Source organism: Bubalus bubalis, chromosome 3 (genome assembly GCF_019923935.1).
Source record: "Bubalus bubalis isolate 160015118507 breed Murrah chromosome 3, NDDB_SH_1, whole genome shotgun sequence".
NCBI classification, from domain to species: Eukaryota; Metazoa; Chordata; class Mammalia; order Artiodactyla; family Bovidae; genus Bubalus; species Bubalus bubalis.
Window position 1 is genome coordinate 104,254,141 of NC_059159.1, and position 14,826 is coordinate 104,268,966.

Below are 14,826 nucleotides of genomic sequence, written 5' to 3' on the forward strand. Positions count from 1 at the left end.
GTGGTTCCAGAGTGCAAGAGCTCTGTAGATGCAGTGTTCCATGACATCAGGGATCTTAGTTCCCCAACCAGGGATCAAACCTGTGTGCCCTGCATCGGAAGGTGGATTCTCAGCCACTGGAGATTCTGGTGATTTGTTGTCAATCGTTGGCATTCCTCGGCTTGCAGAAGCATTACCCTGATCTTGCCGTCACATGGCATTCTCCTTATGTGCATCTGCACTGTGTTCAAATTTCCTGTTTGTACATGGACTCAGTCATATTGGATTCGTGCCCACCCTAATGACCTCCACCTGGGGCAGACCTCAACTGCAGTTCTTCAGAAACACACCAGTGTGCAGATGTGTGTTGCCTTGCCCCCTTAATCCTAGAGGTGGAAATTGAAATCATCAGTATCCAGGCCCTAGCAGAGGGATTAAAGGAAACTCTGGGTTTCTTTTCCTGCCCTTTCAGTCTTCCTGTTCCTTATCACTCCATCCCATGCCTTCTGGCGGTCTCAGTCTCCTCAGATCCCCGTGAGAGGAAGTTGTCAAACCCTCCCAACCTGTTGCCCCTGCTTTGCGAGCAAATCCTGCTTGGTCTCTGCAGTGTGATCTAGAGCCCGCCAATTCCCACTGGGTGAGTCCTGCTGGTGCCGAAGGGACGGGGTGGGTGGAGGTGGGACAGGGCATTGATGGGGCTTCCTGTGTCAACGGGGCACAGGCTACAAGTCAGAAAACACCTGCTGCCATCACTTGTCTTGCTTGTTTCTTCTTTTACCAGAGGCGAGCTTATCAACAGAGGGAAAAAAAAACTGCCATTTGTGAACCTTATATTGTGAGCCAGGCTGTGTTCTAGGGACTTTATATACAACACCTCACTTTATTTTCCTTATGTTACTCAGTGTTTTATAGTTTCCAAAGTATATTTTCTCATCTGAACTTTACTGCATCCTTTGGAGAGTTTATTTCCACTTTTGGATGGGAAGTCACTAGACTGATGTCACCCCATATGTGATGTAGGTAGGACTGAAACCTAGTTCACAGAGGCAGCCAGGCTTTTCCGTGGGAATAACTGAAGATTCCTCCTGTTCTGTTCTGTGGAAACTTTCAGAATTCACCTCCTTCTAAGACCCCTGTGGAAGACGGCCACACCTACCAGCTCTGCCCCATCCTGACATTTGTATGTACGTTCCTCTCTCACCTACATTCATGCAGGCACACACATGAGCCCTGTGATCTCGCTTTTGGAAAGAAACCATGACGTGAATTTGATAGGCTCTCTTGAGGGTTCTACGTCCTCCCCATCAGCATGTACCACCCTCTGCTCCCAAGAGACCCATCCAGGGTATGCCTCAGCCCAGGGCTGTCATAATTCCTAGCTGGTGCTTCTGTCTTGAGTCTTTGCTATCTATTCTTTGGGGAGCACAGGTCTGGCATGCAGTGGGTACTCCGTGAAGAATAGTGGTGGTCTGTTTTTATGTATTAGAAAACTATTGCTGCATAACAAATTACCCCAAACTTGGCAGCTTGCAACAACATGTATGTGCTATCTCCTAGTTTTTGTGGACAGGAATGCAGGCAAGATTTAACTGGGTGCTTCTGGCTTAGAGTCTCTTATGAGGTGGCCATCAAGCTGTCACCCCAGTATTGCAATCATCTTGGGCTGGTGGGTCTACTTCCAAGTTCATTCCTGTGATGGGGTTGTTCATAGGCCTCACTTGCTGTCTGGCTAGTGGCTCGGATTCCCTCACCATGCAGGCCTCCCCACTGAGCTTCCTGATGGTCCTCAGAACATGGCAGCTGGCTTCTTCTAGAGCTAGTGACTTGAGAGAGAGCCCAAGGCAGAAGGTGCAGTCTTCTGTTACTTGATCTCAGGTGTGACATAGCATCACTTCTGCCTGTCCTGTAGATCTCATCGATCAGTGCTGGGATGGTGTGGGAGAGACTAGGCAAGGGGTGGGGTCAGTGGGAGCTGTCTTGCAGGCCTGTCTGCACAATTTGTCTGTGCAAGTATTTAGTATTTTCAGAGAACTTCTCATACATGTCTCATTAAAAAAATTTTTTATCCTCATGGATTTAATCTCATTTTCCCAGTAAATTAAAAGCCTGTCAAAGGAAGAGAATGTCACATTTCTACATCACTTGCCCCTTGCTGTCCCCAATCCTCCCAACCCATACTAGTAAACAAAACAAAATAAACTGAGCTTCTGTGGATTTGGAAAGAGTATTTGTGCATGAATTAGGTAGGCTGCTTTTCTTTTGGCCTCTGTGAGATGGGATGCAGAGAAGAAAGGGCTGGACCAGATGTTCTCTAAGGACCCTTCCAGCTGCAAGATCTTGTTCTAAAGTGCATGGGACTGTCCCCATGTGACAGGTGCAAAAACCAAGGCAGAGAAGGGAGGCAACCCCACTCCCCCAGTGAAGTCTGGCAAAGCTGGGAGCTGAACAGCAGCCTCAGGCCTCTTGGGACTGGTTAAATCTGAGCTGGCCTGCACTTCACCTGTCGTCTTACTGGTGTTACTAGTACTACTAGTTCTCTGACCACCACCACCACCACTGCCTCTGCCGTTCATTCCGTACTTACTAGCTGCCACATCCATTTCAAGGGTTTATGTTATTCACGTGAGTCACAATAATGCTAGGCCGTAGTAATGATTCTCATTTCCCAGGGAACTGACCTAATCTTCAGTGAGTTTTTCCCAAATGACTGGCCCCAAGTCACCAAGGAATGAGTAGAAAGCAAGGGCGTGACATGTTGAGGCTGGAGGGAGGGTGTAGGGAAGCAAGACACACCCGACGCTGGGGGCCTTCCTCCCAGCCTCCCCTCCCCGCCCCCCCTTCCCCCTGGAACCATCTGGCAAGGCAGCTGCACTGCCAGCATCTGCCATCACCCCATCACCTACGCTGAGAGGGTGAAGTGACCCCTAGGGACACCCGTGTGCAGGATGACTTGGACTCTGGAACAGTCTGACTGTGTCTCATGCGGGTGGACTGCTACACTCTGAGCCAAATACAAGATACGGAAGAAAATGTAATGTACTCCTTTACAGAAAATGTGACTTCAGGCTGCAGAAGCAGCTGTCAGTGTGGTGGGCTGAGACAGGAGTGAGGCCTCCAAATGCACTCTCTGGGCAGCCGTCCTCCCCTCTCCGAGTTGGCCTTAGGACGAGGCTAAGCCTCTTCACAGACCCTGGGCCTCCTCTCCTCCTGTCTCAGGACATTCACCTCTCATTCCCTGGATTTAGACTGCTCTCCGAGTTGGCCTTAGGACGAGGCTAAGCCTCTTCACAGACCCTGGGCCTCCTCTCCTCCTGTCTCAGGACATTCACCTCTCATTCCCTGGATTTAGACTGCTCATCTTGCCGTCCTCCTTGACATGCTCTGGCCTACCAAACAAAGGCCTGAGTGCATGCGTGTTAAGTCGCTCCAGTCATGTCCAACTCTGTGCGACCCCATGGACTCTAGCCCCCTGCCCAGGCTCCTCTGTCCATGGGATTCTCCAGGCAAGAATACTGGAGCGGGTTGCCATGCCCTCCTCCAGGGGATTGGCCCAATCCAGGGATTGAACCCATGTCTCTTACATCCCCTGCATTGGCAGGCGGGTTCTTTACCACCAGCACCACCTGGGAAGTCCTTAGTAGCAGCCCTGAAAACTTCTGAAAGAAGTTCCAGCTTCTCCCTGAGGCCAGGGGCTCTGAACACAGAGGTCTGCTGATTGACTCGAGAGACTGTTAGAAGAACATTACCTTGTTATGCTTGGGAGTCTTTTCCAGTGAAGAGAAGGCAAAACTTCACAGCTCACTACATCATCTTTCATGTACTTCTTCCAGACACCTTATACTTCCGGAATTACTCTCCCAATGTCATGTGCAGGAAACTGAGGCTCGAAGAGGTTCAGCAACTAGCCCAGGTTAGACGATCAGTGAGTGACAGAGTCAGGATTTGGACTCAGGCATGTGCAGCCTGAGCCACCGGCTGTGGGCCTGACAGCAGCGAGCGCCTATCACACACTGGGCTAGACACTTTCTGGCTTTGATTTTAAGCCTTGCAACAACCCTGTGAGATAGGTTTTGGGGCCACTTTATGCATGAGAAAACAGGCTCAGCAAGGTTAAGTAACTTGCCCAAGGACACAGAGCTTAGCCTTGGTAGGAATCGAGACATTTGGAATACCCTTGTAGGACCTCCCTTCCTCCAGTCTTCAGGCCAAGAGGCAGTTCCAAGCTCTAGGTGCTCCAGATTAGAAGAGCCCTTAGTGAGACTCCACACTTGCATCAGAAGGATGCAGGGTGGATCCAGGACCGCATGTCCCTCCCTTCTGCTCACGGCTGCATCACCACACCTGCCCTGAGACCAGCAAGACCATCTCCCTGCCCCTTCAGCCATGGTTATGACAGTCACCACAGATTCTCTGGAGGAGAAACACTCCAGTGTTCTTCCCTGAAAAACTCCATGGACAGAGGAGCCTGGTGGGCTACAGTCCATGGGGTCACAAAAGGATCAGACACGACTAAAGCGACTAAACAGCAGCAGCACAGGAAGCCTAGGACCGCTGGGGCACTACTCAGCCCCCTGACTTTCACTCTGATACCCCCTTTTCTGATCTCATCTCCTCCCCTTTCCAAATTCTACAAGATTTCCCTGCTGGTCCCTGGAATTGGTGTCAGCAATTCCCTCTGTGCGCTTAGCCTTTCCTTTGAACGTTGAATGCTCTTGCCTCCGTAATCAGATTACATGTTTTGCCATGGGGGCACTATTGGACGAGCAGGATTGTCCTCTCACAGGACTGTTCTATGCTTTGCAGGGCTTTTAGCATCCTTGGTCCATCTGCACACCAAATGCCAGTGAGATGACAGTGAACCTCACTGTGACTTGATTCTCCTGAAAGATCCTGTTCACCTGCACTTCTATCGAGTGGTTTTCCATCCAACAGCCCTTCCCTACTGGGCCTGCTCTCCTTGCTGCCTCCAGATCACTCTGCCTCCCTTCTCCCTAACTGCTCCAAACTAAATGTAAATTGCACGTCATTAGACCTCTCCCCCTTCTGATCACCACCATCTACTGATCTCCATGCCCTCCCTCTAATTCCTTGTAGAGGGGGCCCTGGTTCCCTCTCCAACACCACTCCTCTCTAATTCCTGGGGACCCTAACATTTCTATAGATGAAACTTCCAGGACTTCCCTGGCAGTCCATTGGTTAAGATTCTGAGCTTCCACTGCAAGGGACCCAGGTTCGATCCCTGGTCAGGGAACTAAGATCCCACATGCTGAGTGGTGTGGCCAAAAAAAAAGCTTTTTAGCAATGAGACTTCCATGGCCCTGTCTCTCAGGTCCTTCACCTAATCTTCTTTAATGGTTGTATCTGCTATCTTACTTCAGACACTGACTCCCCTGGTCTTATCCTAGAATGTGTCATTAAGGGAACTGCAGCCTTTCCCTAAAGTCAGTTTTAACTGTCCCACATTTTGTTCATCAGTTTCTATTTTTCCAGTTCATGTCTGAACTTCTAAAATCCTTCAGCGCACCAGTACTACACGGCATGGAACCGTCTGCCTTTTGCTTGTTCCTCATGCCTTCTCTAGGTGTGCTCTTGCCCCAGGGCATTTGCGCTGCTCTTCCCCAGATACCTAAGGGTTAGGTAACTCCTCACCTCCTTTTGAAGCCCTGCTTCAGTAGCATCCTTCACAGTGGGACTTCCCCTGGGGACCCTCCCCCTGATATTACTACTCCTTATTCTCTTATGGTTTATTTGTCTCTATTGTACTTAACACGAAGATAATATAGATTTTCATTTTTATTTATTCCTCTAGGGTGGAAGTTTTATGAGGGCAGGGAGTTTTGCTCACTGTAACCCAGTGCCTAGAACAGTGCTCGGCACACAGATGGTTACCCTTGGCACACAGATGGTTACTCTTGGCACACAGATGGTTACCCTTGAACATTTGTTGAAGGAAAAAAATGTGCTAGGGCTGCATTCTGCACTCAGTCCAGTCAGACTACAAAGCTCCTCCTCCTACTCCATGTTCTTTCAAAATGAACTCTGGTTAGAGATTAGACTGTGAAAGCTACTGAGTTAGTAGCTTTTCTCAGGATATGGGGAGGAGCATAGGGAAGGGACACCAGGAAACACCCAGATGTGGGTGATTGGCAAAATAGTACCAACTACAGTTTTGAGCAAAGGTGAAAATTCAGAGGGTTTGCTGATCTCATGAAAGCACAGAGCCAGTCTTACTGCTGCTTCATCCTGTTCTCTGTCTTCTTTTTCTTCCCTTCTTAATCTCCCTGTCTTCCCTATTTGATTTATTGTTCTATTTTTCTTTCCTCTTTCCCTCTCTCCCTCACATTTTCTTACCTCTCACTCCTTGACCCCTTTTCTTCTCTCCTTAGTTTTCTCAAAGAACAGAGCACATTATTTTTTTGGAAAGAATTTTAATTTTTACAATGTGGGAAGAATGAAATTGCCCCCTTTCTGGAGATTCCCTTGAGCATCCTGCTCTTTAATGAAATAAATGGCCTGGAGGAAGGTGTGGTGAGTGGAAGGTGGTTGGTGGGTTTGCGCTGAGATTCTTTCTCTCTCCCTGTTTGGCCTCTGATGTCCTTGGGAGATGGACAGGGCTGGGCAAACTTACCACTGGTCCTGGGACCTGTGCTACTTCTGGAAAGAAAGAAATGACAGCCTAGGGATGTTGAAGAAATTTGAAAGCCCTCCTGACGGTGAATCTTGCAGCTGGTAGAAAAGCATAACCCTGTTCCTGAATGTCAGTGTTTCATTTCCTGGGATAAGTTGGTCTAAAGGATGCTGGTTACTCTGCCCTCTCAATGAATTAGCCCTCAACTGTTGCAAGTGGTAGAACCAAGGGGTATAGTTCTGATGGTGGACACCCACTCCTCCAGGGGGAAGTGGCAGGGCCCAGGAATGTGCACTGCACAGAATTTGGTGGGCTTCATCCGCATGTGTATGCATTAGCATGGGAAGAATAAGGACCGGTCTCCAGTGAACTCGAGTGCAAATCTTTGCTGTTATTTTCTGCCTCTGAAGCCATGCTCCTGTTACTTAACTGCTTTGTGCCTTAGTTTCCTCTTCTATCGAGAGGAGATCAGAGCAGTCCCTACCTCACTGAGGTGTCAGGACTGGAGATGACGTGTGATAATGGTGATGAAGACAGTGATGCGGATGAACGTGAATTAGCATGTATACTCTGTGCCAGAACTGTGCTAAGTGTGCCCGTTAGTCCCCATGAAGTGCTCAGGACACTGTTTGGCACATAATGGCCATTTAATACATTTTAGGTAGCATTATATGCAGTGCTGTGTAGCAGAGTCGCTTTGGAGATGTGACCCTTTAAGACGCATGGTTATTTGAAGTTGTTTCTCCGTAGTGAGATGGAGAAGTTCAGCTTCCCTGGAACCTTGATAGAGAAGAGAGTATTCATCTAGGTGGATTAGGTTATGGCTGCAGAAAGAAACAACTACAAAATCTCAGTAGCTTTACCCAACAGAAGCGTATTTCTCACTACATGTCAAGGGGGGTCAACCCAAGTTCTGCTGATCATTGTCACTCAGAGCTGTGGGCTGATGGATACTCTATCTTGAAATCTGTTTCCATAATTACCAAGTCAGAAAGAAAGGAAGACTGGAATACAGATGCAGCAATTAAATGCTTCTGTCCAGAAGTAATACATGTCTCTCTTGCTCACATGTGTTTGGCCAAAGCAAGCCACTTGGCCACACATAACTTGAATGTGGTGGAGAAATACAATTTACCATGCATATATTCCAGGAGAATGAAAGCATTTAACAGCTCAATGACATGGACCCTAATGACCACCATAGAAGGGCATGCTCTGGATGGTGGATGTTAATGGCATTGTTTATAAAGAATGGATAAGAGCTACCATGAGCTGAGTACCTAGTATATGATAGGAGTGTGCCAAGGACTTAGCATTCATGTATCAGCTAATCATAATCTCATTATGGTAAGGTAGAAATGGAGGCTCAGGCATGTTTCCTAACAAAGGCATCATCGGTATTAAGGATAGCATGAACACGGTCTGCTCAGGTTTTCTGGATTTACAGAGAAATCCATAAAAAATAGCAGTGTACTAGAAGACTTAGAGACTGGTTTCTAGTCCCACTTCCTAATTTTTAAAGTCTGAGCACGTGTGAGGATGGCAAACATGTCTTGAGTGTCAACTCTGACAGATTTGTGTTGGCTGCGGGAGAGCTGCAGGAAGAAGGCTTTCCAATGGGAAAGAGTAAAGTGAGATTGATTAACAGTGTCTGCTGTGGGCACAGGGTGGATGGCGGCATGAAAAACAGGTGTTTGTCATCTCTGGGCATATTTCTTAACTTCTCTGTGTTTCAGTTATATCACTTACGGAGCAAGGTTAATGAAACTTGTGTGAGGGAAGGTAGTAGATTGTTCACGATGGTTTCTTGATGTCTTCAGAGGCCACCAAAATGTGTGTTACTAGCTGCAAATATTGCAACTTATTGTATGCACACTGTTCCATGATGAAGTCATGAGAATCCATTTATATGTGTGGGATGGGACTGAGGAAGGCAATTCAACAGAATGAGTCATTGAAAATTGCTCCTAAGGAGAGTTGAGCTGGAGGCCTTTGACAGGAAGAATGAATCACTTATTGGCAGCTAAGGGAGCCAATCATCACTGTCCTACTAGACTTCTGTGAACTGGACACGCTTCCTAGTCTTTCAATCCAAGGGCTCTGTTTCTCAGTCTGGGGTGATATGTTGGGGAGATTCAAATCCTCAGATAAACATCTTATCTTTTCAGCAGTGATTTAGGGAATATGAGCAATATATTTTTCTTAAGATAGGCAAGGTGGATTAGGATCCAAATGGAAAATAGATGACACACTCAAAGATTTAATCAAAGAGATTTTAATAAAGATTCTTTTAAAAGATCCAGTGAAGCATACTATAAATTGTAAGCAGTTTTTGAGCAAAAATAGATTTGAACTGAGCAGTGCCAAACCAGAAGTGATTACTAGGAGTCTTCTGCCAATGAGGTATCTCTAGTGGCTCAGATGGTAAAGAATCCACCTGCAATGCAGGAGACCTGGGTTCAATCCCTGGGTTGAGAAGATCCCCTGGAGAAGGGAACAGCCACCCCAGTATTCTTGCCTGGAGAATCCCATGGGCAGAGGAGCCTGGCGGGCTACAGTCTATGGGGTTCCAAAGAATCACACATGACTGAGCAACTTTCATTTTCACTTTCCACCAGCAGGAGCTAGAAAAAAGACTTAAAGAGAAAAGACAGAAGCAAAGCAAGGACATTATTTGGCTGGGTATAGCCTGAGCCTTGTTTGGGAATGGCATCCCACTCCAGTACTCTTGCCTGGAAACTCCATGGATGGAGGAGCCTGGTAGGCTGCAGTCCATGGGGTCGCTAAAAGTTGGACATGACTGAGCAACTTCACTTTCCACTTTCATGCATTGGAGAAGGAAATGGCAACCCACTCCAGTGTTCTTGCCTGGAGTATCCCAGGGACGGGGGATCCTGGTGGGCTGCCATCTATGGGGTCGCACAGAGTCCGACACGACTGAAGCGACTTAGCAGCAGCAGCAGCAGCAGCTGGCTATTTGTGATTGTGCTTAGATTTTTATTTTTTTAACTTTGAAGCATTTATTGGCAGAAATTTTGGTTTGTATGCATAGGCTGATGGGGTATTAGAACCAACTTGTTCCAATATCCTCCTTGTATCATTTAACAGTTCTATTTATAGACATGTGGTCAGGATTAAGGAAGCCAACAAGGGGTGGTGAGATGCTCAGGGATTAGCAAGAGCAGGAGAACTCCATCATTTGTAGGCCCTCAGGGTGAAGGTTGGAAGTCAGCAAATGATGATGATGGTCCTTTTAGAGCTCTTTTTAAAATTTATTTATGTATGTATTTTTGGCTGTGCTGAGTCTTTGCTGTTGCACGGGCTTTTCTCTAGTTGCGGCGCACAGGATTCTCACTGTGCTGGCTTTTCCTGCTGTGGAGCGCCGGCTCTAGGGCACACGGGCCCTAGCAGTTGTGGCACGTGGGCTCTAGAGCGCAGGCTCAGTAGCTGTGGTGCCCTGACTTAGGTGCTCCGTGGCACGTGGGGGCTTAGTTACTCGGCAGAATGTGGGATCTTCCTGGATCAGGGATGGAACCCATGTCTCCTGCACTGGCAGGTGGATTCGTTACTGCTGAGCCAGCAGGAGCGTTCTTTTGTTGTTGGTGTGCCTGCTTTAGAAAATTTTATCTTCTTTTCTCTTTAACAAAGGAGGCCATTCCAGCCCACCAGTTGGACTGACAACCTCTGCTTCCAGTTCTGTCTGTGTTGTCCTGGAAACCCTTCTAAGCTTCTGGGCCAGAACAGGGGGTTGTCCTATTTTCTTCTCTTGGTACCATTCTCCCACCAAAAGCCGTGCAGTCCTCTTGACCTCAGAGCAGATGCCTCCATGAGGGTGAAAGAAGAAAGGCTTTTAACTGCATTGCCAACTATGGCAGCCTGTAGCCGTATGTGGCTGTTTATGAAATTAATTACCCACTCATCTGCTGAGGGACACTTAGGTTGCTTTCATATCTTGGTTATTGTAAATAATGATCCTACGAGCACTGGGGTATTTATATCTTTCTGAATTAGTGTTTTTGTTTTCTTTGGTTAAATAACCTAGGTGTGGAATTGCTGGATACTCCAGTGTTCTTTGGAGAAGGCGATGACACCCCACTCCAGTACTCTCGCCTGGAAAATCCCATGGACGGAGGAGCCTGGTAGGCTGCAGTCTATAGGGTCACTAAGAGTCGGACACGACTGAGTGACTTCACTTTCACTTCTCACTTTCATGCATTGGAGAAGGAAATGGCAACCCACTCCAGTGTTCTTGCCTGGAGAATCCCAGGGATGGGGGAGCCTGGTGGGCTGCCGTCTATGGGGTCACATGGAGTCGGACACGACTGAAGCGACTTAGCAGCAGCAGCAGCAGCAGCATGGTAGTTCTATTTTTAATTTTTTGAGGACACTCCATACAGTGTGCGAGGGTTCCCTTTTCTCCTAATTCTCGCCAGCACTTGTCATTTCTTGTCTTTTTGACAATAGCCATGCTGACAGGTATGAGGTGATACTTCATTGTGGGATATATACACAGTGGAAAGTTACTCAGCCATAAAAAAGAATAAAATGTTGTCCTTTGTGACAATGCATGGACCTGGAAGGTATTATGCTTAGCGAAAAAAGTCAGAGAAAGAAAAATACTATATGTGTTCACTTGTAGAATTTAAAAAATGAAAAAACAAAAGCAGACTCAGATACAGAGAACAAGCTAGTGTTACCAGGGCCAGGGGTGGGGGAAGGGCAAAACAAGTGGAGGGGATTAAGCGGTACAAACTACTAGGTATAAAAGAAACAAGTTTCAGGGTTGTAATGCATAGCACAGGGAATATACTCAGTATTTTATAATAACTCTGTATGAAGTAGAATCTATGAAAATATTGAACTACTGTGGTGCACACCTGAAACAAATCTTATTTTACTAGTCAATTATACTAAACTAAACAAAATGAAAAATTCAGATCCTGAGTCCCACTAGCCACATTTCAAGGGCTCAGTAGCCACACATGGCTTGTGGCCATTATGCAGTATTAGTACATTGATCCATCATCATTGATGACTTTACTGGACAGACTGGTCTGGATTCTTGTGCACAGCCCTGGATGGCAAGATAGCTGGTGACAGGATTCTGACTAAACCCGTAGAATTCTCTCCCTGATGATAAACAACCTTCTTTGGGCTGGTACAATTTTTCTATTACATATTTTTCTGTACATCCAGCAAAATAGCAGAGATAATGATAATTGCAGCCACATGTATTTAGTTCTTAATATGTGCTAAACAGGGTGTTAAGGTTTTTTAAAGACATTATGTCCTTCAATCACTCCCACAACCCTAAGGAAGACACTACTACTGTCTCCATTTTAACGTTGCAAAAACTGAGGCTCAGAGAAATTAAGTGACCACATAGCTATTCAGTTACACCATATGAAACCACCAATATTTATCTTTTTTTTTTTTAAAGAAAATAGCAATTTTATATTGTTAAACTTCATAGTGGTTAGTGGAGTCAGATTTTGAATCCAGTTTCATTGTCAAGGTCAATGTGACTGAACCTTTTTAAGGGACCACCTGGAAACTGCTTTCTTAGGACTGTTCAAGTATTAAGTGAAATAACATTGATTCTGTTCTTGGTGCATGGTTGGGCTCATGAAATGCTACTTCTTTTTGTTTTTTCACCCTTTGGTCAGTCCGGCTGTCTCAGGAGGCAGAGCACAGCTGTCTAAGCAGATAGGGCCAGTGAGACTGGGAGGAGGAGACCTCTGCCATCGACCAGATTCTCTCCCAGGGACCTGGAAAAGTTCATCTTCCTCATCAAGACCTCCCCACCCTTCCCTCTGCCACTCCTGCCCCTATCTCTCATGGAGCCTGTTCTGCTCGGAAGGGTCAGGGTCATTTCCTCTGGGTCTTGAGCAGAGGGAGGGATGACAAACACTGGCCCTTCCTATCCCTCATGCCTCAACAGCCCCAGAACATGAATTTCATCAGCACACCCCTCCCGGAGAAGGGCTGGCTGCAGCACTGAGCCCATCAGCTGGTTCTGTAAGCCGTGCACCAGACCTCCTGCACGCTGTAACCCTGTTTTCTTGATTGTTTCTGGCAAAGAGCCCGATCTGAAATTCCTCCCTCTTCTATTTGGCAAGAGAGGAGAGAAGTCCCCCTTGGCTGAGGAGCCTGATGTTTGGGTAGGGTTTTAGGACCTAGGGGGTAATTTCCATCCACATGAGAAACCTTTGTCTCTCTAAAGCTATAGTATAGGGCTGCTGGATTTAGCAGATGAAGCTACAGGATACCCAGTTAAATTTGAATTTCAGATAAACAACAGATAATTTTTTAGTAAGCATATAAACCATGCAATATTTGGAATGTACTTCTACTAAAATTATTTGTGGTTTATCTGAAATCCAGATTTACCTGGACATCCTGTTTTATTTAGCTGCCTTCCAACAATTGGACTTCTGTCCATCCTTTAGGTACCAGGTCATTATAATGATGTTAAGGATGTGTTGTTGTTGTTGTTTTAGTTGCTAAGTCATGTCTGCATGGACTGTAGCCCACCAAGCTCCTCTGTCCATGGAATTCCCAGGCAAGAATACTGGAATGGGTTGCCATTTCCTTCTCCAGGGGATCTTCCTGACCCAAGGATTGAACCTGGGTCTTCTGCATTGGCAGGCTGATTCTTTACCACTGAGTCACCTGGGAAGCCTATTAAGGATGCCTAGGACTGAAGAAAGCTAGACCTAGTTTTCACCAGATACACCCTACTTTCGTATTGAGAGCATCTCATGGGAGGGGCAGACTGGAGGGACTTAGACTGTGGTTCTCTGATGTGGTCTGTGGCCCGGCAGCAATCAGCATCACCTGGTACTTGGTAGAAAAGCACATCCTTGGGCCCCACTTGGACCTCTTGAATCAGACAGTCTGGGGGTGCCTGGCACACTGAGTGTAACAAATCCTCCACTTGCTGCTGATGCAGTCTGAGAACCAACAGTTTAGACTCAGCAAGAGCTTTAGGATCAGACCCACCTGGGCCAAAGCTCAGTCCCACCATCTACTGCTTGTGTGAACTTGGCCTCATTACTTAACCTCTCTGAGCCTGTTTCCTCCTGAGTATAAAAGGGAATAGAACACTTTATGTGGGGATGGATGAAGGAGTAAGTGGAGTTATATATTCTAAAGTGCAGTCCATAGTGCCTATAAGTGTAAGAAGGCACACAATGCTTACTCTTATTTTTTTTAAACTTAAAAAAAAATATTTAATGCATATTTAATGCATAATTAATGCAATATTTAATGTAGTGTGTGGGAATCTTAATTCCCTGACCAGGATTGAACCCATGTCCCCTGTATTTGAAGCGTGGAGTCTTAACCACTGGACCACCAGGGAAATCCCTTTTACTCTTATTTTTACAGCACAAGTGGAGGTCTGATCCTGCCCTGAGACAAAATTGATGGTCAGCATGGCAAGCCCCTTGTTACAGAGGGAATTTCTTTTTGTTCCATTCAAAAGTGCCTCTAATGCCCAGGACTTTACTTGCCAACAGTCCTGTGCAGGGAGGAAAGAATTAAAAGGACAAGGGCACAGGGAGAGAAAGAACCTGTAGGAATTGGTTTTCTGACCCACAGATTATACCCAGAACAGAGGGCCATGCTCACTTAATTCACTTTGTTCAGTGCTTAGCTCAGAACAGTTGTCCAAAGGCAGAGGATTTTTCTGTTTGCTTTTGTCTGTTCATGGAAAGGAGAAGGAAAGAAGGCTCTGAGAGGTGAGGACACATAGGGACTCCTGTCAAGGGAGGGGGTTAACCCCCTCAGGCATGTTTCACAAGTCAAGTCTGGGGCGCCCACATTACAGCTAGCCCAGGGTTCTCAACTTTGGCACTACTGACGTTTTGGGACAGATAATTCTTTGCAATAGGGTTGTCCAGAGCATGTTGAGCAGTAACTCAGGTCTCTACCTACCAGTGCCAGTAGCCCCTCCAATCTTCTATCACAGTGTTGACAGTCAAAACCATCTCTAGACTTTGCCAAATGTACTGGGGCAAGGGGTGAGGAGGAGTTGTCAAAATCTCCCTTGAATGAGAATCACCAGTCAAGGATCAACCACACAATACCTGCTCTAACAATTTTAACAGCTACCATTTATTGAGCATTTGTAAGGATCATCTCCAGTCCCCATGCTGATATTGTAAGGAAAGCTTTCCTTTTAAAGTGTAATTTAAAGTTGAAACTGAGGCTCTGAC